The sequence below is a fragment of the Cebus imitator genome, unplaced genomic scaffold (genome assembly GCF_001604975.1).
Source record: "Cebus imitator isolate Cc_AM_T3 unplaced genomic scaffold, Cebus_imitator-1.0 Scaffold56, whole genome shotgun sequence".
In the NCBI taxonomy this organism is placed as follows: domain Eukaryota; kingdom Metazoa; phylum Chordata; class Mammalia; order Primates; family Cebidae; genus Cebus; species Cebus imitator.
The window spans coordinates 7,048,994-7,074,562 of NW_016107371.1; the positions used below are offsets into that span (position 1 = coordinate 7,048,994).

The following is a 25,569-nucleotide window of genomic DNA, read 5'->3' on the forward strand; positions in this document are numbered from 1 at the left end:
AGCTCAGAGAGAGCTTTTTTGTTTTGTTTTGTTTTATTTTTTGGTTTTTGGTTTTTTTGTTTTTTTTTTTTTAGATTCCAAATGTTTTCTATTTGCTTGCTGTTGTTTTTCCTTTTTGAAGACATACTCATCCATCAAATGAGTAGGTTAAGATTTCCTTTCCTGTTTGGAAGATAATCTGTTCTTTTCCCCTTTTTTTGTGGCAATTCATTATATTTACAAGATTAATCACTGACGATAAGTCTCATATGTCTAAGGTACTTGGCCTGTTCTTTGCTGCATCATTATAAAATATGAGTAAATCTAATATAATAGATTGTGTCATCCAATGTATATGTTTCTGAAAGTGGAAGCCAAATGTAAGTAAGTTGAATTGGCTGACTTCTAAGAACCAGAGAGCTGTATGAGGTAGTTTGGACTGAGTATAATCTTAGTCCTCCCTCAGTGTACTCTTCTACTTCAGTAACCAAGTTCTCTAACTGCAAACCCCTGGCTTCAGAAAGGCTGGTCTTTGTTTACTATGATGCAGCATTATGCAGCCAAGAGGAATGGAATTTGGAATCTTCCATCCCTCCATCTCTCAGTGTACAAACAGTTGCATCAGCTTTGTCTTTAAATTCAGTCATGCTAAGGTGTGTGGTCCTTCCAACTCCAACCACATCAGGTCCAATTAGACTTCTCAGAGTATTTTTGGAAGAGAACATATCCCCCTTCTTTCTCATATGCCCCCCCGCTCCTCTTTTTTTCAACCAGGTTATCATCTGGTGCAGGGGTCTCAAACTCAACCATTAGGGATCTGATACATCACATAAATGAGGAAATTGAGTAAGTGGGAACTACAGTGAATTAGAGATTGCATGTCCCATTCATAGAGGAAAGTCACTACTTTATTCTGACCAAATCTTTTTTCACATAAGCATTTGAACTATTGAAGCCAAATCTTTCCATTTTTCAAGAGAAATGGTTTATCAGTCAAGATTAAATAAAATAAACTATGCAAATCCAGATTTTTGTGATATATCCCAATTTCTACATGTAGCCAACTAACAGCTTTTTTGCACTTATTATTGATATATCATAGCTGTACACATTTTGGGGGTACATGTGATATTTTTATACATATATATGGTGTGTAATGATCAAATCAGGTTAAAGACATACACACATACATGTCTTGCTTACCAACTAGGCCAGTGGGGCTCCAATTTATAATAATATTATAACAACATTTCAGTAGACACAAAAATGAATAAAGTTAGCCTCAAAATATTTTACTGAAGTTATAATCTCAATCTTCTCAGAATTTTAGGACACATTCAGCTCAGTAATTGCAGCCCACTTAACTTTGTGGTCACTCAACTATTAACTCATTTATCCACCAGACATTTACAGAGCGCCTATGCTAGAGGAAGGGAGTATAGAGAGAAATAAGACAAAGTACTTGTCTTTAAGGAGCTTACAAACTACCCAGGGAGTCTGATCTATAAACTATATTAGGCCAGGTGCAGTGGCTCATGCCTGTAATCCCAGCACTTTGGAGGATTACTAGATTACTAGAGCTCAGGAGTTGGAGACCAACCTGGGCAACGTGGTGAAACTCTTTCTCTACAGAAAATACAGAAAGAAAATTAGCTTGCCCTGGTGATATGGCCTGTGGGCCCAGCTACTTGGAAGGCTGAGAGGGGGAGATCACTTGAGCCACAGAAGCAGAGGGTGCAGTGAGCCAAGATTGTACCACTGCACTCCAGCCTGGTCAACAGAGCAAGGCTCTGTCTCAAAAAAACAAAAATAAATTAATATGTGCATTAACAGTTTATTACAGTAATTTTTAATGCAAAGAAACAAACTTGGATCATTTAGAAATCAGTTGTCAAAATCACAGTTCTGCTTAGCCTTCCCCCAATGTCCCATGCATAACGCTCCCCACCTGCTCTTCATGTCACATATGCTAATTATTGTATAGACTGGAGGAGTTGGGAATATTTGCTGGCTGTTCTCACTCACTAAACTTCATTACTCTACCAAATTGTGCATGCCAAGAAGCCAGGTATACAGCCCACCTTCTCATATACTCTGTATATGTGAGTGGATGTATATAACTTAAGATGGGAGATAAATAAAGACGGTTTCTTGTTGCTTTACCTTTTTTATCTTGATTTTTCCCTTATCTCCTATACTTCCTAATTCCCTCACCTTAATATTCATCTCTTATGTATAGGTAGAACATAGCAAAATACCTGGCATGATTTTTATCCAACAGGAAATAATGGAATAAGATTTAATCTCTCTAAAGAAAAATGAAAGTATGCCATTTGCCTTAGAGACTTCCTAAATTAAACCCTGCAATGTAAATAGGTATCAAAATATACTGGACTGAGGAAAGGAAAAAGAATAGAAGGGTTGTCAGAGTTTTAGAATCACTGAAATTGTAATCATAGAATTGGCTGCTGTCATGTGCTGCTGAGTTTTCAACTATAGTTGAAAATCAACAAGTCAAGAGTTTCTTTTAGTTTTATTCATAGGATAGAAACTATTGACATCCTCTGGAATAAATTATAAGCTATATTTAAAGCCTAGATGGTATTTATTGAGCACCTTCTATGTTTTAGGCATTATGTTAGATTTACTGTCAAATTTAATATTTACAATTACTAGTTAGTGTTACCACATTTCCAGATAAAGAAACAGACCTGGGAAAATTTAGTAAATTGTGCAAAAGCATACACTAGTCAGTGACAGTGTCAGGGTAGACATACAGATTTGTCTAATGCTGGGCCTTGCTCCTCTTACTAAACCACACTGCTACCCTGAAGTTTATCCTCGCTCACTTGGTCATGATTTTATATTTATAGATCCCTTAGCTGCCACATGATCTTTAAGCCAAATAAGTAAAAGAAAGCCAGAGAACAATTAACAATCTCAAATATAGCTGTATATGTCCAATTTTTTTTAACAAGGCCACAATCTGATTTCAGCCATGGTTGTAGCATAATACACTAGATAAAATGCTTGTGAATTGGCTTCTCTGGTAATAAGTAGGATCTGGTAACAAGTACAAACATTAGATAATATTGGTTATCCTCTTGTAATTTACTGCAGGAGTAGATTGGATTCACTAAGACTGAAGATAGATAAATTTAACATACATCATTTTACAATGCAAAGAGACAAAGTGCCATTAGTTGCTATTAACATCAACCATCAGTGCAATGATGCTGTTCAGTCTTTTTAAAGTCCCTCTTGGCCTAACTACCTATTTACCACCACCTATTAGACATATTGTATACGTTAATAAAGGCATATACTGAAGTAGTTCTGTGTGTCTGTTGTATGATTTACACATAATAATTTTCACTATTCTATCAAATTGAGCATGCAATGAAGCCAATTATATACCACTGTATTAGTCTGCTTTCACATTGCTATAAAGAACTGCCCAAGACTAGGTAATTTATAAAGAAAAGAATTTTAATTGGCATGCAATTACACAATAGCTGGGGAGGCCTCAGGAAACTTACAATCATGGCGGAAGGGGAAGCAGGCATGTCTTACATGGCGGCAGGCAAGAGAAGAAGTGTGAAGGAGGAACTTCCTAACACTTATAAAACCCATCATATCTCATGAGAACTCACTCACTATCCTGAGAACAACATGGACAGAACTGCCTCCATGAACCAATCATCTTCCTTTCTTGACATGTGGGGATTACAATTTGAGATGAGATTTGGGTGAGGACATAGAGCCAAATCATATCTACCTTCTCAGATTCTCAAAATCTACATTGAAGAATTAGATTCTACAGTCAACTGGAAGGCTGAAGAGGGTCTACTGTAAATCAGGTTCCCTCTTACCCACCCACCTCCCAATCTCATCAATCCAAAATCTAGAACTCTAATGAGGTTAAGTCCTAGACATCTCCTCTGCAACCACAGAAAGAAGTAGGAGGGTAATTATTAAGCATTAATTTCTCGTGTGAATAGTCTAAGCAGGAAAAAAAATTGCAGGGCAAAAATAGAGACTCATGTTACTTTCCCCATGACTCTGAGTCAGTCTCTAACTCAAGCTTTTTTCCAGATCCCAAAACCCTTTTATTCAAGGTTATTTCACCAGCCCCTTCACATATGTGTTCACTAATTTTTACTATTTGGGATAAATTCAGGCACATCGTGAGCCTTTATCTGTTTTCCTTCCTAAAGGGGCCCATGGTGATGGGAGAATCTGCTTCCTACCTAGTGTGACAACATTTGCCAATGAACATTCTGCTTCCAAACTGTATAAATCTGTGCTAGTGAAAGAGATTCTCCATGAAATGCCCCTGATCCATTCCACGGTGCTGGAATTCTTTAATTCCAGCCCTGGCCCCTGAAAATTAGGGGACGTTGATAGTATTTTTTCCCAAGATATTTGTTCCATTTATTCTGTGAAATTACTCTACTTTATTAAAAGGGAAAGTTGTAGATCCCTTAATTTTTTTTTAATTTGATCCCATCTGCAATTAATCTAGTGAATTCATTAAAGCTTATAGCATATAGATGACATTCTTCCAAATTTCATGTTCAACTTCTCTATTTCTGTATTATTGTATTCTTTTTAATTGAGGGTAGGAGGATTTTATGATACCTGTGTTCATGCTTTCATTTTCCAAATCTTTCATTGAGACTTTTTCTATGTCTCTTTGTTTAGAATGCCATAGTCAACTTCCCATATTCTGGAATTTTGATTAAAATACTAGTTTTCATCAATGGGAGTTTTCTGATGCTCAGTGAGGTCTTTTGTGATGAGAAAAGACTATTTCAAATTATGTGTGATTTAAATATTCTATATAATGAATTTCCCAACTAAAACCACAAATTTTCCTTAAGCTTTAAGTTATTTCATCTGTAAATGCAGTAAATTTTATACAAAACAAGAACAATAACTTTCAGGAGGATCTTTAATTAATGTTTGGCTAATTAGAGTAGAATAAATTGCATATAAATGTTCAATTTATGGACTTAATTAATTTTCCTAAGTATTAAAGTCTACTTTTTAGATTAGTATATTTTATTTCCTTTTGAGGAACTTTAAATCCTTGGGTAGACAAGCATACAGTACTACTAAGAAAATCTTTCCTAGAACTTATACAGCTCCTTTGTCTAACAAATTGTGTATGTTTTTATGTGTATGGGGGTATGAAGAAAGAATGCATTAATCTGAAGTCTTAATATAAATATTCCAGTAGTGTTTTAAAATTTAGGCAAGTTATCTTAACTTTCAACTGAAAATCACAAACCTAATATCAATTAGCTTTTTAAAGTTGGATCACAGGATTCAGCTTACAAATCCTCTAAAATTTCAAATTCCCTTTAACATCATAAACTAGTTATATAACATATATACATATTATTCTTAGTGTAGCACAAAATGATTTAAACTATGGGGTTAATTTTCTCATCATCTGAATAATATAATTAATAAAATAAAATCAAGAGCTACATATCAAACCTCAAATCTTCAAATCTGAGACCGCACGTTCTTTTCAAACAACAATGGAAGGCCAATCAAAAACTGACTATATACTAAGCCACCAAAAAAACAAAAAGCTTCAACAAGTTTTACAGAGCATGTAACATTGCCAAAATATTTCAAAATTCAAAAAGAATAATAAAGAACAAATAAAAGAAATCCATTGATTTGTAAAGTTAAAAATATTTCAGTAAAAATTAAAACTGTAATTAAATAATATTTTTAATAACAATACTGGGTACCAACACATAATCATTGGCAATATTCCTTACTGAATCTCCTTGCGGCTACCATCTACCTTTCAATTGGCCTTCCTCATTTTGAAGCACATTAGTACTGGGCTCACCATTTTCATCTCCAGTACTTATTCTCATCACTCTTGGTAAAATTAGCTTTATATGGACACTTTAACCATGACTATGAAAGTCCAAGTTCTTGACTCCCTCAATTGCAAGGTAGCTTCTTCCACAGCTAAAGAAATAATTTTCATTTTAATTTGTATTGGAAATTTGTTACCAGAGTATCCTCACAGTATTATATTATTCATTCCATAATAACTACTCTAAGATACAGTTTACATAGGTCCTATAAGGTCACCCAACTCCATCGTTTATCTAATTATTCTATTTTAACACCGACTACTGAAAGTACAAGTATTCCTACAAGTACAGCAAAATATAATAGAATTAAGTACTGAGATGTAACTGAAAAGACACTTAACCATTTTAAAACAAATACATTTTAAAAACTCATATACAAAGATCTGATGTCTAGTGTCACAATGAAACTATTCCAAAACTCAAACTCCCTCAAGTTGGTATGATGCCCACTATGCTGGACACATAATTCATATTATTATAGCATTACTGGTGGATTGAGGTAACTTATTTCAGTAGCATTTGCCCAACATTTATTTATTAGACTCTTTAAACTATGTCTAAAAAGAATAGTGATGAAATATAATTAAAGACATATAAAATCACATCCATCTACAAAGCAATAATATCTAGTTGGAAAGAGAAAATTAACAAAGATGAAAGAAAAAGAGAATAACTGATTTATGGTATGATATTGACTCTAAATATAGGTTGGTATTAAATAAAAATTATATCAAACTGTATAAATTATCCACTGACCTACTGTGAATTACCCAATAAGGGTTTAAATTCCTTATATATAAAGAAAAGTATGGCTGTAGATAAGAAAAACAGGTCTGGGACAGTAGCTCCATGATGTTATCAACATCCAAGATTCCTTCACTCTTTCCATTTTGTCATGGTTAGCATTTTGCTTTCATTCCTTTGTTTATTTTATAAACATAAAATGACAGCTCCATCTGCAACTTCAGGTTCAGATGCTAGAAAGAATGTAAAGGAAGCACCAATGAGGAAAAGTGGTGCCAGCTCTATATTGGGAAAACGATTCCTAGTAACTCATTTATGTTCAGTAGCCAGAATATTAACATCCTTGCTCAAACAAAAAAAAAGAAGGAAAAAAGAAAAGAAAACAAAAGCTGCCCAGAATAAAACTGAGATTCCATAAGAAGAAAGAAAGGGAGAGAGGATGTTAGGGGGATGATGATTTGTTTCTGAAATCTTGAGAGCTGGAAAAAGGAAGAAAATTATTGGCAAGTGTTACTGGAAAAGGTTTTATGGAGGAAGAGGAACAAGAGGTAGATCATAAAAGATGGCAGAATTTAGATATCCAGAAGAAGACAGTTTTTTTTCAGTAGTATCAACAGCATAAACAAAAGTGAAAGGTAATTTTGAATGATTAATCTGACATAATCAAAGAGCAGATTAAAGTGGAGACAGTTCCTGGGAGCAGTGAATTGGTGGCAAGTTCAAATCATGGTGCTCTTTGACAGAAAGGCTTTGTACTTGACATAGAGTACATGAGGAATCTGTTGGAAGTCTGAAGCAAGGGGAAGAATGTATTTAACTAATAGTTTAACAAAGCTTGCTGTGGTTGCTGAATGTGGTATAGCTTAAAATGGAAAGAGACTGGACCTATTTGCTTATGAAGTCACTGAGTAACATTGAAGTGCTTTCACTGCAACGGTTATGGTTGTAGTCCAACTCAAAGTCTTAGCATTATCGTAACACAGTGTTTCCTGACTAATGGTTCATAAACTGGCAATTGTCCATGACATGCTCTCTGATCCTCCCAGAAAATGTACTATTTGTTCTTGAGATATCACTAACAGTCATTATCAGAACAATACTGTCAGTATATTTTTCAACATATGAGATGTACTCTACCTTGGATTGCTGCAATTGAGCTTTTGAGTAGCAAATATAAGTGGCGATTTTTTAAAAGCAGGCCATTTTTATTTTGGTGAACATGTTTAAAGTTAAGTGTTGACAGCATCTATGCGTGGGAAAGTGTGTGAAGACTAATTTTTATGCCAGTGTCCTTTTCAAACACTGTGTGTCCAGAGTCTGGTTTAATGGCCTGACTCACTCTCCACTCCTTTCCCCATCCCTCCACTCCCCATCACTGCGACAACTCAAATTTCTGCTGCAGGCTGGAGTTTAGCCCTACCCACAGCCTAGGGACCAATCTTGCTTTCTTGTATAAGAGGAGGAATTCTGAAACCATAAGCAAGTAGCTCAGTGACTCAGCAACCCAGCATGAAGTCAGCCTTGCTTTTGGACAGGGTAATCTTTTTTTTTTTTTTTGAGACAGAATCACTCTGTTGCCAGGCTAGAGTGTGGTGGCACAATCGCAGCTCACTGCAACCTCTGTCTCCCGGGTTTAAGTAATTCTCCTTCCTCAGCCTCCCAAGTAGCTGGGACTACAGGCGTGCACCACTATGCCCAGCTAATTTTTGTATTTTTAGAAGAGATGGTGTTTCACCATGTTGGCCAGGTTGGTCTCTATCTCTTGACCTCGTGATCCACCCACCTTGGCCTCCCAAAGTGCTGGGATTACAAGTGTGAGCCACCGCACGAGCCTGGACAGGGTTAATCTTTGCATCTCTTTCTGGTAATTAGGTTTTTCCTTCTTGAACATCCCATTGTGATAGTGACTCACTGTCCTCTTTTTCCAGAGCCGAAGTCTTACCTGGATGCTGTTGGTCTTCCTTAAGCCAGTGTTCTACCCCTGAGTCCCATCCATCCACCCTCTGCCAGATCTTCCTAATGTTTCCTACCTTCTTGACATTTCTAGCTGTTTCTCGTTATTAAATTCCCAAGAGCTCCAGTGACAGTATTTGTTTCCAATTTTTTATTGCTTAGAGTTGTCTGGTCTCCTGAGTCAAGGCATTCAGATTTGCCCTTCATTTTTATAAATGTTCACATCTCAGAGCCAGTCTATCAGCCTTTTATTGTGAAAGGATTTTCCCCCCAACTAATAATACATATTTATTTCTTATATTTTCCCTTCCCCTACCGTCTCAAGCAGATACAGGCCCTTACTATTTCTTTGTCTCAGATAATTTTGCAGAGAAGGCAGAAACTGCTTCAAGAAGATGAATATTTTGTGGCTTTGGAAAAACTTAACTGAAGAGTGTATGTTAAATATTTTAAACGGGTAGAAGAAAGAAATGTAGGCCAGGCAGTTTCTTCATAGTGTTGATGGTCTTTACAATTTGGCATGTTTTTGCAGTGGCTGGTGCTGGTTTTTCTTTTCCATATTTAGTGCTTCCTTCAGGAGCTATTGTAAGGCAGGCCTGGTGGTGACAAAATTCTCTGCATTTGCTTGTCTGTAAAGAATTTTATTTCTACTTCTCTTATGAAGCTTAGTTTGGCTGGATATGAAATTCTGGCTTGAAAATTTTTTTCTTTAAGAATGTTGAAGATTGGCCCCCACTCTCGTCTGGCTTGTAGGGTTTCTGCAGAGAGATCCACTGTTAGTCTGATGGGCTTTCCTTTGTGGGTAACCCGACCTTTCTCTCTGGCTACCCCTAACATTTTTTCCTTCATTTCAACCTTGGTGAATCTGATGATTATGTGTCTTGGGGTTGCTCTTCTCAAGGAGTATCTTTGTGGAGTTCTCTGTATTTTCTGAATTTGAATGCTGGCCTGTCTTGCTAGATTGGGGAAATTCTCCTGGATAATATCCTGAAGAGTGTTTTCCAACTTGGTTCCTTTCTCCACATCCCTTTCAGATATGCCAATCAAATGTAGGTTTGGTCTTTTCACATAGTCCCATATTTTTTGGAGGCTTTGTTCATTCCTTTTTATTCTTTTTTTCTCTAATCTTGTCTTCACGCTTTATTTCATTAAGCTGATCTTCAATCACTGATATCCTTTCTTCAGTTTGATTAATTCAGCTATTGATATTTGTGTATGCTTCACGAAGTTCTTGTGCTGTGTTTTTCAGTTCCATCAGGTCGTTTATAATCTTCTCTAAATTGGTTATTCTAGTTAGCAATTCATCTAACCTTTTTTTCAAGGTTTTTGGCTTCCTTTCATTGGGTTAGAACATGCTCCTTTAGCTTGGAGGAGTTTGTTATTACCCACCTTCTGAAGCCTATTTCTGTCAATTCATCAAACTCATTCTCCATTCAGTTTTGCTCCCTTGCTGGCAAAGAGTTGTGATCCTTTGGAGGAAAAGCAGCATTCTGCTTTTTGGAATTTTCAGCCTTTTTGTACTTGTTTTTCCTCATCTTCATGGATTTATCTACCTTTGGTTTTTGATGTTGGTGACTTTCAGATGGGGCTTCTGTGTGAACGTCCTTTTTGTTGATGTTGATGCTATTTTTTTTTCTGTTTGTTAGTTTTTCTTCTAACACTCAGGTTCCTCTGCTTCAGGTCTGCTGGAGTTTGCTGGAGGTCCACTCCAAACCCTGTTTGTCTGTGTATCACCATAGGAAGCTGCAGAATGGCAAAGATTGCTGCTTGTTCCTTCCTCTGCAAGCTTTGTCCCAGAGGGGCACCCGCCAAATATCAGCCAGGGTGCTCCTGTATGAGGAGTCTATTGACCCCTGCTGGGAGGTGTCTCCCAGTCAGGAGGCACAGGGGCCAGGGACCCACTTGAGGAGGCAGTCTGTCCCTTAGCAGAGTTACAGCCAGCACTCAAGAACGTTTAAGTCTGCTGAAGCTGTGCCCACAGCTGCCCTTTCCTCCAGGTACTCTTTCCCAGGGAGACAGGGGTTTTATCTATAAGCCCCTGTCTGGGGATCCTGCCTTTCTTTCAGAGATGCCCTGCCCAGAGAGGAGAAATCCAGAGAAGCAGTCTGGCTACAGCAGCTTTGCTGAACTGTGGTAGGCTCTGCACAGTTTGAATTTCTGGGTTGCTTTGTTTACACTGGGAAGGCAAAACCACGTACTCAAGCCTCAGTAATGGCAGACACCCCTCCCCCCGCCAAGCTCAAGCATCCCAGGTCAACTTCACACTGCTGTGCTGGCAGCCAGAATTTCAAGCCAGTGGATCTTAGCTTGCTGGGCTTTGTGGGGGTGGGATCTGCTGAGCTAGGCTACTTGGCTCCCTGGCTTCAGCTCCCTTTCCCGGGGAGTGAATGATTCTGTCTGGCTTGCATTCCAGGTAACACCTGGGTATGAAAAAAACCTCCTGCAGCTAGCTCGGTGCTTTACCTGCTTGAAACTCAGGGCCCTGGTGGCGTAGGCACCCGAGAGAATCTCCTGGTGTGTGAGTTGTGCCGGAATGCAAAGTTTCTCAAGGCACAGTCCCTCAAGGCTTTCCTTGGCTAGGGGAGGGAGTTTCCTGACCCCTTGTGCTTCCTCGGTGAGGCAACGCCCCGCCGCATTTCAGCTCACCCTCTGTGGGCTACACCCACTCTCTAACCAGTCCCCATGACCCGAGCTGGGTACCTCAGTTGGAAATGCAGAAATCATCACCTTCTGCATTGATCTCACTGAGAGCTGCAGACCCCAGCTGTTCCTATTAGGTCATCTTGCCAGCAACAACCAACAGGCAAAATAACCATCTAGCATCATAATGACAGGATCAAATTCATACATACCAATATTAACCTTAAATGTAAATGGACTAAATGCCCCAATTAAAAGACACAGACTGGCAAACTGGATAAACAGTTAAGACCCATTGGTGTGCTGTATTCGAGAGACACATCTCATATGCAAAGACACACATAGGTCTCAAAATAAAGGGATGGTGGAATATTTACCAAGCAAACAGAAAGCAAAAAAAGCAGGGGTTGCAATCTTGTCTCTGATAAAACAGACTTTAAACAAAGATCAAAAAAGGCAAAGAAGGGCGTTACATAATGGTAAAGAGATCAATGCAACAAGAAGAGCTAACTATCCTAACTATATATGCACCCAATACAGGAGCACCCAGATTTATAAAGCAAGATCTTAAAGACCTACAGAGAGACTTAGACTCCCACACAATAGTGGGAGACTTTAACACCCCACTGTCAGTATTAGACAGATCAATGAGACAGAAAATTAACAAGGATATTTAGGGCTTGAACTCAGCTCTGGACCAAGTAGACATCTACATAACTCTCTACCCCCAAATCAACAGAATACACATGCTTCTCAGCACCACATCACACTTATTCTAAAACTGATCACATAATTAAAGGTAAAACACTCCTCAGCAAATGCAAAACAATGAAAATCATAACAGTCTCTCAGATCACAGTGCAATCAAATTAGAATTCAGGAGTAAGAAACTCACTCTGTAATTAACAGAAGAATGAAATTGGGAATATTAGAAGTGGTTTCACTGTACTCTGCAGAAAAGTGATCAGAAATTAAATTGATTTGGTGCAATTCACACCAGAAAAAATATTTTTCAGCAAAAATGCATTGCTGTGGAACAATTAGGATGAAATTCTCCACACTGGCACTACACAATGAGAATGGAGCACTGTCCTAAAGCAGGGATTTTGTTTTACTCATTGCTGAATCATCAGTGTCTAACCCAGTACAGGTCTCAGATGGACTTTTCCCATTTTATTTCACTGGGTCTATTCAACAGTTATTGACTGAGTCCTCACTAGGTAGCAGGTCTTCATTAATTGTCGTGGATAAAGCTAAGAACAAGAGCTATGAACAACTCACTCTGACTTTGAGCTTGAGACCTTACAGTGTCTCAGAATCCCCCCAAGAAATCTTCCAAGCATGCTTTGCTGTCAAGAGAAGTCCACTAGGATTCTGAATCCACTTTATGTTCCTCTAGGTCTCAACATATTAAAGCTGAAGCCACCTTCTCAGTTCCCATGTAGTTTTGTGGTTTTGAGTGAGTTTTGGTGGGGATCCTCAGGAGGACTTGCAGGGGCAGAGTGCTCAGGCCAGCTGGAGCTGTCTGCTGGCCACAGGGTCAGGGATAAGTGTTCTCCTTCTGGGCCATCCTTGGAGGGAGAGCTGAGGCCCAAGGCACAGCTACTCTCCTAGCCACCATAAATGACTGAAATCTGCCTTTTTTTTTTTAACTGGCAACATTTTTCATCATTTTTTCTCTCTCTGGAAGTATTAAGCACAACTGTGTATAAAATTATTCTGACGCCCAACTTAGTAAAAAGCTTGAAAACTGACTTTACAACAGCTAAATTAGAATTCAAGAGTTCAGCACAGCTCCTTTAAGAATATACTTAAGTACCCCACACATTCAGAAATCATGATCCTAACTGTAACTGTGTATTTTGTCATTGAAAAGTAATTGTATTACTTTCATATAATCAAGGCATGTGGAGATACAACTAGGAAAAAAAAATAAAACAAAACAAAATGAAGGCAATCTTCTTTCATCATATCATATACTACTCAGAAATGTTCTTTTCTTCTTGTCTACTGAAATATTGTTTCTGGACCCAAGAAATGATAATAGGTTTCTCTTCATACCCTTGGGGAGTTCTAAGAAGAAACCTATCCAGGGACCATTGCTGACCAGTGCTGATTCACATGACTATGTCACAAAAAAAGAAGATGTCATTGCATTTGGGTTCCTCTTGCAACACCAAAATAAACACAGATTGAAATGCTCCTAAAAATACTCCCCAATCATTTTAGCACAGAGAAAGGCTCTTCTCTGTGTGGACATATTAAATATATTCTGATTGTTCAAGCCAGGATCTCAAAGGATTTGTGGGGTAGAGAGAGCAGAGCAGGTTATGACACTAGCTTTGGATCACCATTCTCTTCCTCACTCTCCCCCAGCCCTTTGCCCCTATTTCCTCATCACCCACTGTTTCCCCAAATCCCAGATCATCCACTGTTTTCCCAAATCCCAGATCATCCATTTAACATGCACTCACTGGGCACCTACATCGGTAAAGATGTTTGCCACTGAAGGGAAAATACACTTATTCATCTTCTGTTTCCCACATCAAGGGCATTTGCTGTTTTGTGTGTGAGGGGTTAGGGGAGTAGGCATGACACAAAGTCTAGGAGGGACCTGTGAGCTTGCCCATCATAGTGCATCAGGAAAGTGCTGAAAGGCCCACAAGAAAAGTAAAGCAACTTAACAGTTAACTGTTCCTTCTCTATTCTTCATAAGTTGACACATCACAGTGCTTTGGGGTGCCTTTTATTAATCTCATTACCAAGACTCAATCCCTTCAGAGGAAGACCTAAATCCCACCCCAGTTGTGACACAAAGGAGTTCTCAGAAGCAAAAACTTCTTAGGGAAAGAGCAATAAATCAGGACGCAGCAGCTAGTCCTTGAATCTTCTCCAGCAAAAGTCATACTTCTCAGGCAAATAGGAGCAAGCAGCAAAAAATAAGTGCACTCAGGTTTCTCTGTGATGTGATTACTACCCTGGGGGAGGGAGAGGACGGTAGATGGAGAGAAAATTTGACCCTACCTTGGATTTTTTTTAAGCTGGCATTTTGGCAGTCTATCTACAAGTGCTTTCAGAATGCCAGGTCCATCGTAGAACCCAGCCAGAAAGAGACCTCCGGTGCCTTGTGATAAGCCACTGTTTCACTCACTCTGCTTTTCAGTGGTGTCAGGTGAACAGAGCCTTGTGCTGCAACCTTAGACCTGAGAGCACAGTGACTTCGAGGCAACCAAACACCCCTGCCACCATGGTGCTGCACTGCCAGGCTGGGGGAGGAGGAGGCCCAGCTTTCTTCTCTTTAACGAAAGATCTTGCTACTTTGTCCCTGTTCTTAATTTTCCCTTTCCTGCCATGTACTCTACTCAGGCTTATCAGTCAGTGAGCCAAAGTGGACCAGCTCCTGCCACAACTTTGCCCAGGCAGTTGTACCCTCAGGGCTTTTCAAGGGTGGAGAGCACTTGGCTTCCATCATCCATCCTTCCTTTACTCTTTGCAGAGTGTTATGAGCACTGGCTTGGGAGACCAACAAACCAGACTTGGACTTCGGCTGTGTGTTTTTGGGTAACATGCTTAATATCTCCGAACCTCAGTTTCCTCATCTGTAAAATGAGGCTCATTATATCTGGCCTTTAGTACCTTGTTAGGGATTAATAAGAGAATATATAAAACACTTAGAATAAGGTCTAACATGCACCAAGAACTTGCATAGCAGGTATCAAATGCAGTATGTGCATAGCAGGTATGCAAAAACACAGATTTATTTGACCAGGAAGGTGCCTTAAATGCCAAAACTTCTTTCAGTAATTCCCCCTTGTTCATTTGACCCTCTTTTACTGTACCATCAGGATTTGACTCAAGCCTCTTTGCCTCCAAAATAATGTTCCCAACTTTGCAGAGTTCAATGTGTCTTCCTCCATGTTCTCAAAGCAAATTGTTTGACCGTCCTCATGGCAGCAATTCCTGGAGTGTTGAATGTAGTCATCTCCTTGTCTGTCAGCCCTATCCTGCCATACCCTCAACACTTGGAAGATAAAGGAGAGACTGGTGTGATGGTTACAGGTACAGACTTCTGGAGCCAGACTGCCTGGGACCACATCCCATCCTTCTTTTGCCAGTTAACTGTGTGCCTCAGCATTCTCCCTCAAACCAGGAGTGAGAATAACAGTACCTATCTCCCAAAGTTAACTTAAAAGTGTGCCCAGCACATAGTAGGCACCATAGAAGTGTTAGCTTTTATTTATTTTTTAAATTCTTTGAGATCTCTGGTTTTAGGAGATACCAGGTATTTGATACACAGGGGTTGGAGAAACCAGGGCACCACTGCAAATTACAAGGAGAATGAGCCTGGCATTTCCTTCAGGGCAATATATCATATAATGGTTCAACAATAATAAAACTGGTAAACAAAAGATTTGGAAACAGGATCTCAAAGAGATATTTGCACGCCCATGTTCATTGCAATATTATTCACAATAACCACAATGTGTCCATCCAAAGATAAATGCGTACACAAAATATGGTAAATACATAAAATGAGACATTATTCAGCTTTAAGAAGGAAGGAAATCCTGTCATTTGCTATAATATGATGAACCTTGAGGACATTGTCCTAAATGAAGCAAGCCAACCACAAAACAACTATTGCTTGATTTCGCTCATATGAGGTTGTTAAAGCAGTCAAACTCATACTAACGGTGAATAGAATGGTGGTTTCCAGAGGCTAGGGGTAGAGGAAAAGAGGAAGTTGTTATTCAATGGGCATAGAGTTGTGTCATGCAAGAGAAAAAGTCCTTGAGATCTGCTGTAACATGATTGGCATATAGTTGACAATATTGTAAAATACACACAAAAATTGTTAAGTGGATAAATCTATGGTATGTGTTTTTAACCACAATTAAAAATGTTTTAAATTAAAAAATTTGAAGACAAAAAACAACTACATCAGGCATGTCAAGCTCAACACCATAAACTTATTCCTCTTTACTCCCGCTTCAGGTGACTACTGGTCTGCATGAGACAGTCAATTCTTAGTAAAAACTGAAAGTGGGTTATCTTTCTTTATGACATGTACATATGTCTCTATGTCTGCGCCAATGTGTTTATTTTTACTGAACACACATTGACATCATTTGAAAGTCCTGAGGCAATTTGGGAAAAACTATACAGAATAAATGTTATCTGACATTTTAATGCTTTACTTTCTCTTTACCCAAGGAGTAGTTTGCTTTTCAAACACGTCTTCTACTAGATAGCCTGTTTTACTTTTCTTCAAATCACTTATTTCACTGGCACTATACAATAAATTCACTGGGCTATTGATCTACTGCCTGACAGTATAATTTAATTCCATGAGAGCATAGATTTGGTTTTTTACTACTATATCCTCAGCACATGAAAGAGTTCCCAGCACAGAGTAGGTGCTCAATTAACACTTGTTGAATTAATGAATGATTCTCCTGATACCAGGAGGGACAAGAGAAAAAACGTAGACTGTCCTAAGCTTAGCCATCAAAGTAAAGATGCTTGCATTGAATAGAAATTGTCTCTGGAAGGACAGAATTCTTTAATGTTTTTGCTTGCATTATTTTATGCCTTTGAGTCAGGCGATGAAACCCTTAGTGCAGCTCCGCAACCCGCAAACATGATTCTTTAACTAGATACATCTAGAGCACAGTGAACTTTATAGACTTCTTAACCACCAGATAATTCCAGGAATTGAATTTAGTGACAAGAATCCTTTAGATATAGGAAGAGATAGATAGAGAATCACTCAAGGGGGACCAAAAAGACAGGTACAATTATATCCTGAGCCATTTTAATATACTCCCAGATAACATTGCTTGAAACTGTTCAGGAGCAAATGAGAGAGGTGTCAGAAACACACAGACTTAAGAGTGTTACCCAGACATTCATTCAATCAGCTTCAAAACTGAGTCCTCACCTAGAGTTAAACCTCTTCCTCTTTATTTCTTTTTGAAGCTAGGAAAATTTTCTACCAAAGATGTCTGCCAGCTTTTTAAGGCTTAGGATCCTTGACTGCAGAGTTATTCTTCAGGTATCCTGATGCCTTCTTCATACTGTTTTTAAGAGGATAAACTACATTTTTCTCATTCTGACCAGAGAAGATCCCATGTCTATAATCATCAAGGAGGTGATAATAGACACATATCACAGCTTCAGTTCCGCTGAGCCAGCACTCAGTTCATAGCATCCAGTGTCATCCCTCTGTTGACCCACAAAGATTATTTTTGTATCTTCATTTCTGTTTTTTTATGGAATCCTGAGTCAGAGCTCTATCCAGAATGATTGTTGAGGAAGCTACCATAGCTTTGGAGGGAGAAGGTACCAAAAACATTTTCTCCCTTTTTTTTTCTTTAAAACTATCCCAGAGGAGAAGCTTGACGGAAACTTGGTTGGGTTTATAATTCTCCTGCAGCAACAAAAACTTCCAACAGCCAACTTTGCACAGCAGTTTCAAAACCAGAAACCAAAATAAACTGCCAATAGGAGCCTATCGACAGCAAGATGTCATGTGCTTTTTCCTGTTGTATAACCTAGCCTCCATTTTACCTTCCCTCCCAGAGATCATTCCATGCAGAGAGATCAGTTCCTCTTGCCTGCCCCAAGCAAGTGGCCAATGAATGTATGTGCAGTTTATAAGATTCCTCAATCAGATTGAATATGACAGAAAAAGACTTTGGCAGGATCTGAGATCTCTGGGAGACAAGGATCTGGGACTGTGATTTCTTTGCCAGCCTTACTCCTGATGAGGGAGGATGGCTCAAGGAGAGCTCAGAGTTCAGGAAACATGTATTTTTAAAAAGCAAGCACTTGCATACAAGCAAAATCTAGATTAGAAGTGAAATGTTTGCAGCGTTAAAAGTGAATAACGTCAAGAAAGGCCAGCAGGCTGCTGCCAACAAATAAAAGTGAAAAATGAATGGTTTAGTCTTAGCAGTGGCAGTGGGACACACTGAATAGCAGTATGTGGGTGACTTTCACGTTTATAATAACAAGGGTAGCTATCATTGACTAAGCATGTGCCGTGCCCCACTATGGCAAGTTTTTCCCATCTATTAACTGAGGCACAATACCATGTATGCAATTCCTTTTAACTCTCATCTCATCAGATGAGAGCCTCCAGAAGCAGGGAGGTTAATAGCTTGAGCGTAATCATTTAGTTGCCAAAAAACAAACAAACAAAAAAAAAAACAAAAGAAGAGCTGGAATTCCTTCCTTCCTTCTTTCCCTCCCTCCCTCCTTTCCTTCCTTCCTTTCTTTCGAGACAGGGTCTTGCTCTGCTGCCCAGGCTAGAATGCAGTGGCATGATCTTGGCTCACTGCAACCTCCGCCTCCCAGGTCAAGTGGTTCTCCTGTCCCAGCCTACCAAGTAGCTGAGATTACAGGTGCCCGCCATCATGCCCGGCTAATTTTTATACTTTTAGTAGAGACGAGGCTTCACCATTTTGGCCAGGCTGGTCTCCAACCCCTGACCTTGTGACCCACCCACCTTGGCCTCCCAAAGTGCTGGGATTACAGGCGTGAGCCACTGCACCCAGCCAAAGAACTGGAATTTCAACTAAGGTCTATCTGACTCCAACTTAGCCATCCTTGCCCCTGTGCAAGGCTGCTGTAATGGGAGCTTTGGACTGGCCTCTGGGTGAGTGTTCAAGCTCTGACTTGTGTCCTCCTTCTCAGCTATTTGCCAGTCATGCTATTGTATAAGGGGAAAGAGGGGTGGTGATTCCTACTTTATTTCTCTCTTGGGAGTGGCTTCACTCTATTCCTAGAAATGGGGCAGATGGGCCTTTGCTATGGGATGATGAATAGCAAAGAGAAGCCCATAGAGGGGCATTTTGCCATACTCTCCACCACCATATATCTACCCCAGGGCCCGTGTACCCACAGGGTACCCACCTGAACCTGATCTTGATTGCTTTACTTTTCCTGATCTTGATTTTTTTACATTGGAAAACTCATCTTGTTAGTAATTCCTCTGTTTCTAATAATGCTTTGGTCCAGCTTGGTGTTTGCTGACTCCTCACACACCTCCCCGTGAGCGTGGCTTCCTTCAGCTGCCAATGTGGAGAGCAGCTGCAGGGATGCCAGGAAGCCCCAGGGCCATGGCTTCCTTGGCAGGAGCTCCAAAGAACACAAATATTCCCATTTTTCTTTTTGGCAGAAGTGGTAGATAAGTGCATTAACAAAAACAGGAATATGATGAAGGGAGGCTGAGAAGACAAGGGTGAAGAGGAGAAACTCCTGACCAAACAAGAAGCCAAACAAGAGGGGAGCATGCCCCCACCCATGCTGCTGGATGGTCTATATTGTGTGTTTTAGACTCATCCAGATGACAGTCTTATTTCCTGTCTTCTCAGCAGTTGCTACCACATTGCCAGAGCTCCACACATTTTGGTTTTCCGTGGCGGTAACAAAAACACTTCTCTTCCCCACAGCTAACACATGGACACAGGGAAGGGAGCACTACACACTGGGGTCAGTTGGGGGGAAATAGGGGAGGGACGGTGGGGGGTGGGGAGGTGGGGAGAGATAGCAAGGGGAGAAATGCCTGATGTAGGTGATGGGGAGGAAGGCAGCAAATCACACTGCCATGTGTGTACCTATGCAACAATTTTGCATGTTCTTCACATGTACCCCAAAACCTAAAATGCAATAAAATAAAATGGGAAAAAAAAATAATAATATTGCCTGTGATGACAGTGATCATGTATATGACCCTGTGCTCAGTGCTTTACAGGATGATGATGATAATTCACACTTTTATAGTTTACCATGTACAAGCAATGTTCTAAATGATCAACAGACAGGCAGGTTAACTCATATATCAATATATGAGTTAACATATTAATCCTTACTGCAAAACCATGAAGTAGGTACTATTATCCTATTTTACAGATGAGAAACTGAAGAACAAAGAGTTAAGTGACTTTCCCAAGGTCACTGATCTGAAAAGTGGGTATTTATGCCCCAGGAAACTAAGGTTCAGAGGCATTAAGTAACCTGCTCAAGGTCACATAGTGAGAAAGTGGTAGAACTGAGTCTCAAGCCAAATCTGCCGGACTCCAAAGTATATACTAGCTATATACTTTGGCATATAACTCTATATAGTCCAGCTGCCATGCTAGACTAACACAACCACATACATATATATGTAGATACACATATATGCACAAAATATACACATATATATGCTATGCACAAAACTGAGTCTCAAACCAAATCTGCAGGACTCCAAAAGTATATACTATTAGCTGCTATGCTAGATTAACTCTATATAGACACATGACCACGCACATATATACGTAGATACATATATGCACACACATCCTAGAAAACTAGAAGTTTTTATCCAAACATTTGGGACTCTTGAATTCTAAGACAGTATTTTTTTATTGCCTCCAAAAGTTGTATATCTTGGTATACACAGAAAAGCATTACATTTGAAGGTGACTTGGGCCACACACAAAAAGCACCTTGAGGCCCCTTTTGACCCTGCCCTGCCACCTGTGAGCTGAAAGGTCAGTATTTTGGCACATCTAAAATCCACTTTATTTGGAAAGTTCTGCCTCAGAGAAATGTTGCAGGCATGAAAGCAAAAAGTGATTTGAGAACCTACCTCATTGTCCCCTTCTCACCTCTCCCATTTCTCTGCTCCTTCACTTGCTCTGCATTTTGGTGTACTGAGGAATAAGAAGAAATGAGTTGAATAAAGTCAGTTTCACTCAAAACACACAAATATGGCCCACCACCTGAAAGATTCCCATTTCAACTCTCCTTTTCCTTTCTTATTCCTCCAGGAAAGCAGAACGGTAGTAATTAAAATAGAAGCATGAAGAGGCCCTGGGCATATTGCAAACACCGTTTGCCTAAAAGACTGCCAAGCTGCAGAATCCACTTTTTTCCCCCTGAATGAGCAGCAACTACTGTCTTGCCATGCCATCATAAAAACCTGCCTTCTGGATGTGCAGTGCAGGCGTGTAATGGCACTGGGTTTCCCTCTGAGCCAAAGCAGCGGGAGCTGCCCCACTTGGGCATTTTTTTTTTTTTTTTACCAGAAAGAATAAACATTGGCACACATATCATTGGGGGCAGGCATGCCCTGGCAGAAGGGCACATTGTGTGACTGGCAGCCGGTACTCTCTGGCTTTCAGTTTTATATTTCTCAAATTCTAATTGACCTGCAACCACACTGGGAGGAGTTTTGCTTCATTTCTGTATTATATAAGACTGGGTGGCCCCAGGGCTATGGGCTGTGGAGTTCTCTGGAGCCCAGGCTTGGAGTGAGTAGAGCTATTCCCAAAGCTGCCTTAATGCATGAAGAGGAGAGAAAAGAAGACAGCAACTATGAGCCTTCTCCTCCTCTCTGCCATTTCCCTTCAGAGGCCATGCAGTGATAGATGCTTCATACACCCTGTTGCTCCTAATGCCAGATGCAACGCACATGTGTTGTCAAACTAGGATTAGTTTGTTATTTCTTCTTTAAGTAGGTTAAGCTTTTTTAAGCAGGGGTAATTAAGATTATGACTAGACAATGAATGAAAGAAATCATGGGGCTTAATGAGGGTACTGTAGTTACCCTAGAATGGAAAGGATAACAAGTTTGCTTTTATTGGTATGAGAAAAAAAGGAGATGGCAATAAAAGATACATATATGTATGTATATATGCAGCTTCATCCACACTAACACCTGGTAGAATTGGGCGCAATATAAATCAATGCTCACTTTGGGAACGGTTTTTTTTCTGCATATATTCCCACTGCTTATGTGGTTCCTTAACTTTTCTGTGGTAACTAATTTCAAAATATTAAAAACATATTCTTACCCTGAAAGACAAAGGTGGTGATGATGTCAGCACACATCCTTTCTGATCATAGGCTCTAGGTGTCTCCCAAAACTGGCACAGTGAAAACAGAGAGGCATGGGAGAAGAAACAAGAGCAGTCACAAAGGCTGTGCAAACCCTTCCTCAGCTGATTCCATTTGTAAACTCTTTTCATCTGTATTCTGCTCCCAGTGAGCATTGCTGGTACTTTTAGCTGGTACTTTCAGCAATGCTCACTGGGAGCAGAAGACAGAGGAAGAAATCAAGAGACTCTTGACCAGTCTCTTGCTTCTAATTGCTCCACCCTCCACTGCATCCTTCACACAGCCGCCAGATTGATAGCTCTAAAAGGCCACCTTGTTCATGCTTTTCCTCTCTTTATATTATTTTCTAGAAGCACAAAAATTCCTCTTTGAGAACAATGTCCTGCAAATAATAGCTCCATGTTTGAAGACAAAAATCTTCAAATCAGCATTGTTTATTGACTGCAGCATATTTAATGTCTCATTAGTTAACTGTTAAATAAGCCATGGTTCAACTACATAATTTGAAAACATGGAGCTGGGGAAAAGAATAAGATAGCTCTAAATGTGCTGATACGGACCAATCTCAAGATACAAAGCAAGATTTGTATAGTATCTTCCTTTGCATGCAACAAAGGATAAACAAAGGAGATGCTTATACGTATACTATTTACACAAAGATACATCAGCAGTTAACGATCGTGGTTGTTTCCTGGGAGGGAAGTTACGGAACTGAATATCTGTCAGGGCTTTTTTGTTGTATGCTCTTTGGAGATTTTAAAATCATACATAGGTGTTACTTTTGTAATAAGAAATATTAATTTAAAGAACAAAAACAAAGCCTTCCATGTAATGAAAGCACTTATCAACCTGGGTAAGTGATGAGGGCACTTCACCACCTGATCCCACCTACCTTTGATCCCACCTACCTTTGACCTCTGATGTTGACTCAAGGTCACATCACACCATTTGCCATTGCCTGACCTGCTCGTGCTACCCAAGAGTATTCCACACATGTGAACGTGGCTGGGTTTCTTCATGTATATACTGAGGATTACAACAGCACCCATGACACAGAGTTTTTTAGAGAATTAAATGAGATAAAACATAACAGGTGCTTATAACAATGCCTAGCAAACACGTTCTCAATAAATGTCAGTTGTTATTATTGTTTTATCCTAAGATGGCACCTCTCTGCAGAAAGGCCTTTGCTCCACTCTCTGCCTGGTGAAAGGCTACTTATACAGTAAGGCTTAGCTCAAATATCATCCTGTGCTCCTCACAACCTCTGTGCGCTAAGCACTTTGTTCATACGCTTGTTTTGTGCCTTCCATATTCCATCATAATTACTATCATACCAGTCTACTTCTATCTAGCCCTTATGAAGTATATTGAGCAAGGACCGTGATATGTATCCTTTTCTTGAGTCTAATATACTTTCTCATAGTTCCTCAGTAATTATTTAGAGAATTTAGTGTAATTAAAGCAGTAAAAAGAAATCCCCAGAAAATGCAGCATGTATGCATTGCAGCAATCAAAATCTTCTCGCAGTATGTCTGCTAATGGTTTCCCCACTATGTGACACCAAAGGAACCTTCTGGGAAATAGAGATCAGCATTAGTGCCAAGATTCCCCCCAAGGTGATCTAAGCACTTCACACCATTTTGGTTGTCAAGGCTCACTCTTCACAGCTCATCTTTCTTGCCAGAATGCTGGGCCAGCTTTTAGTACTTAGCAATATAGATTGTGAGCTAACACTTGGCTGATGTCTAATTTAAAAGATTGACTGTGCATTAAAAGCCCTAGAAGGCTTAAAAAAAAAAAAAGACTTGAATAAACCATTGCAAAAGGAATCTCTTGGCTGATTATTGTTTTGGATTTGATATTGGATTTAATATTAACACAATAGCATATTCAATTGTCCTCTGTGCTCATGTGAGAAACAATATATTATTCATAGGTTTAAAACACAATTCCAGAGTTAAAAGATCTGAGGGAGAAAAGGTTAGACTGATATTTCTCCATGAGTCATGTGTTATAAGCACCACCTGGAGTACTTAAGTACTTAAGACTCAGGTTCTCAGATTCTACCTAAGGCAATGAGGACCCTAGAGTCTGCTTTTTCATAGAGAATACCTTGGTGATTCTTAAATACATGAAACTTGAGAGCCACCGATTTATAATGGCATTCAGATAAGCCACTGAGGCCAGAATGTCAAGATCAGCCTGGACAACATAGCAAGACCCCATCTACACACACACACACACACACACACACACACACACACACACACACACACACAAAAATTAGCTAAGCATGGGGTGTACCTGTAGTCCCAGCTACTCTGGAGGCTGAGGCAGGAGGATCCCTTTAGCTTGGGGGTTCAAGGCTAGAGTGAGCTGTGATCATACCACCGCACTCCAGCCTGGGTGACAGAGTGACAGCCTGTCTCTAAAAAATAAAAAGAGAAAAATCAGCTTGAATAAGAAAGTACAGCAAATGTAAAATTCTCATAAAACAAGCTTCACCAAGTCACAAAATACTGTGTGCTGTGTGTGCTTTCTGCCTTATATGCCTTTTAAGCATGGGTTCTGTATCCTTGGTTGCCTATATGACGTCATGCTTGCAAAGAAATCAAGGATATAGCATGGTTTGGATGACAGTGGAGACTTGAAATGTGGTTAATTAGTGATTGATTCTCTTTCTTCTTGGGCTCCACCTTGAGTTTTTCAATTCTAATCAGAGCTACACTTTCCCAGGTTTCAGGCTTGACCAGGGACAATGGTCATGAGGAGGAGAAGGAAAGCAACATAGTGTGTCTTTGGTCTCAAGTAATGAGGAAGACATACAATGAAAATGGAATGAAAATCATTCTCTACTCTTTGTGACCCCTTGCTCTGCATTTTTAAGTGCCTTCTGAGCGCAGTCAGCTCCCTTTCCAGTCCTTCTTTACACCAAGCACAGGACATAATGGTCAAAAGCAACATACTCCACAAAGCATGTTCTCCCACAGAATACAAGTCAGCTCAGTGTGGTTTGGGAGTCTTTGAGCTTTATAAATAAGTGTATATGTTAACAGAGATGTATGGCAAAGCTACCTATGGTCTCTAGCAGAAAGAACACTTGTTTTCCAGTCAGAATATAGGTTTAAGACCCATTTTACCTTTTCTTTTTTTCCCCCCCATTTATTTATTTTATTGCATTTTAGGTTTTGGGGTACATGTGAAGAACATGCAAAATTGTTGCATAGGTACACACGTGGCAGTGAGTACATCTGGCATTTCTCCCCTAGCTATCTCTTCCCATCTCCCTCCCATATTTCCCCCCAACTGACCCCAGTGTGTAGTGCTCCCCTCCCTGTGTCCATGTGTTCTTATTGTTCAACACCCGCCTATGAGTGAGAACATGCGGTGTTTGATCTTCTGCTCTTCTGTCAGTTTGCTGAGAATGATGGTTTCCAGGTTCATCCATGTCCCTACA

General features: G+C 39.7%; 1 long non-coding RNA gene across 1 annotated transcript; it reads right to left on the reverse strand.

The window, feature by feature from the left end:
* Positions 1 to 20,520: 20,520 nt before the first annotated feature.
* LOC119471318 lies at positions 20,521 to 24,536 on the reverse strand. The gene is made up of 3 exons (XR_005200351.1): positions 24,417 to 24,536; positions 22,067 to 23,135; positions 20,521 to 20,923 (listed from the first exon to the last, which is right to left on the reverse strand). It is a non-coding gene; the product is annotated as an uncharacterized LOC119471318 (long non-coding RNA).
* Between the last annotated feature and the right edge of the window lie 1,033 nt (positions 24,537 to 25,569).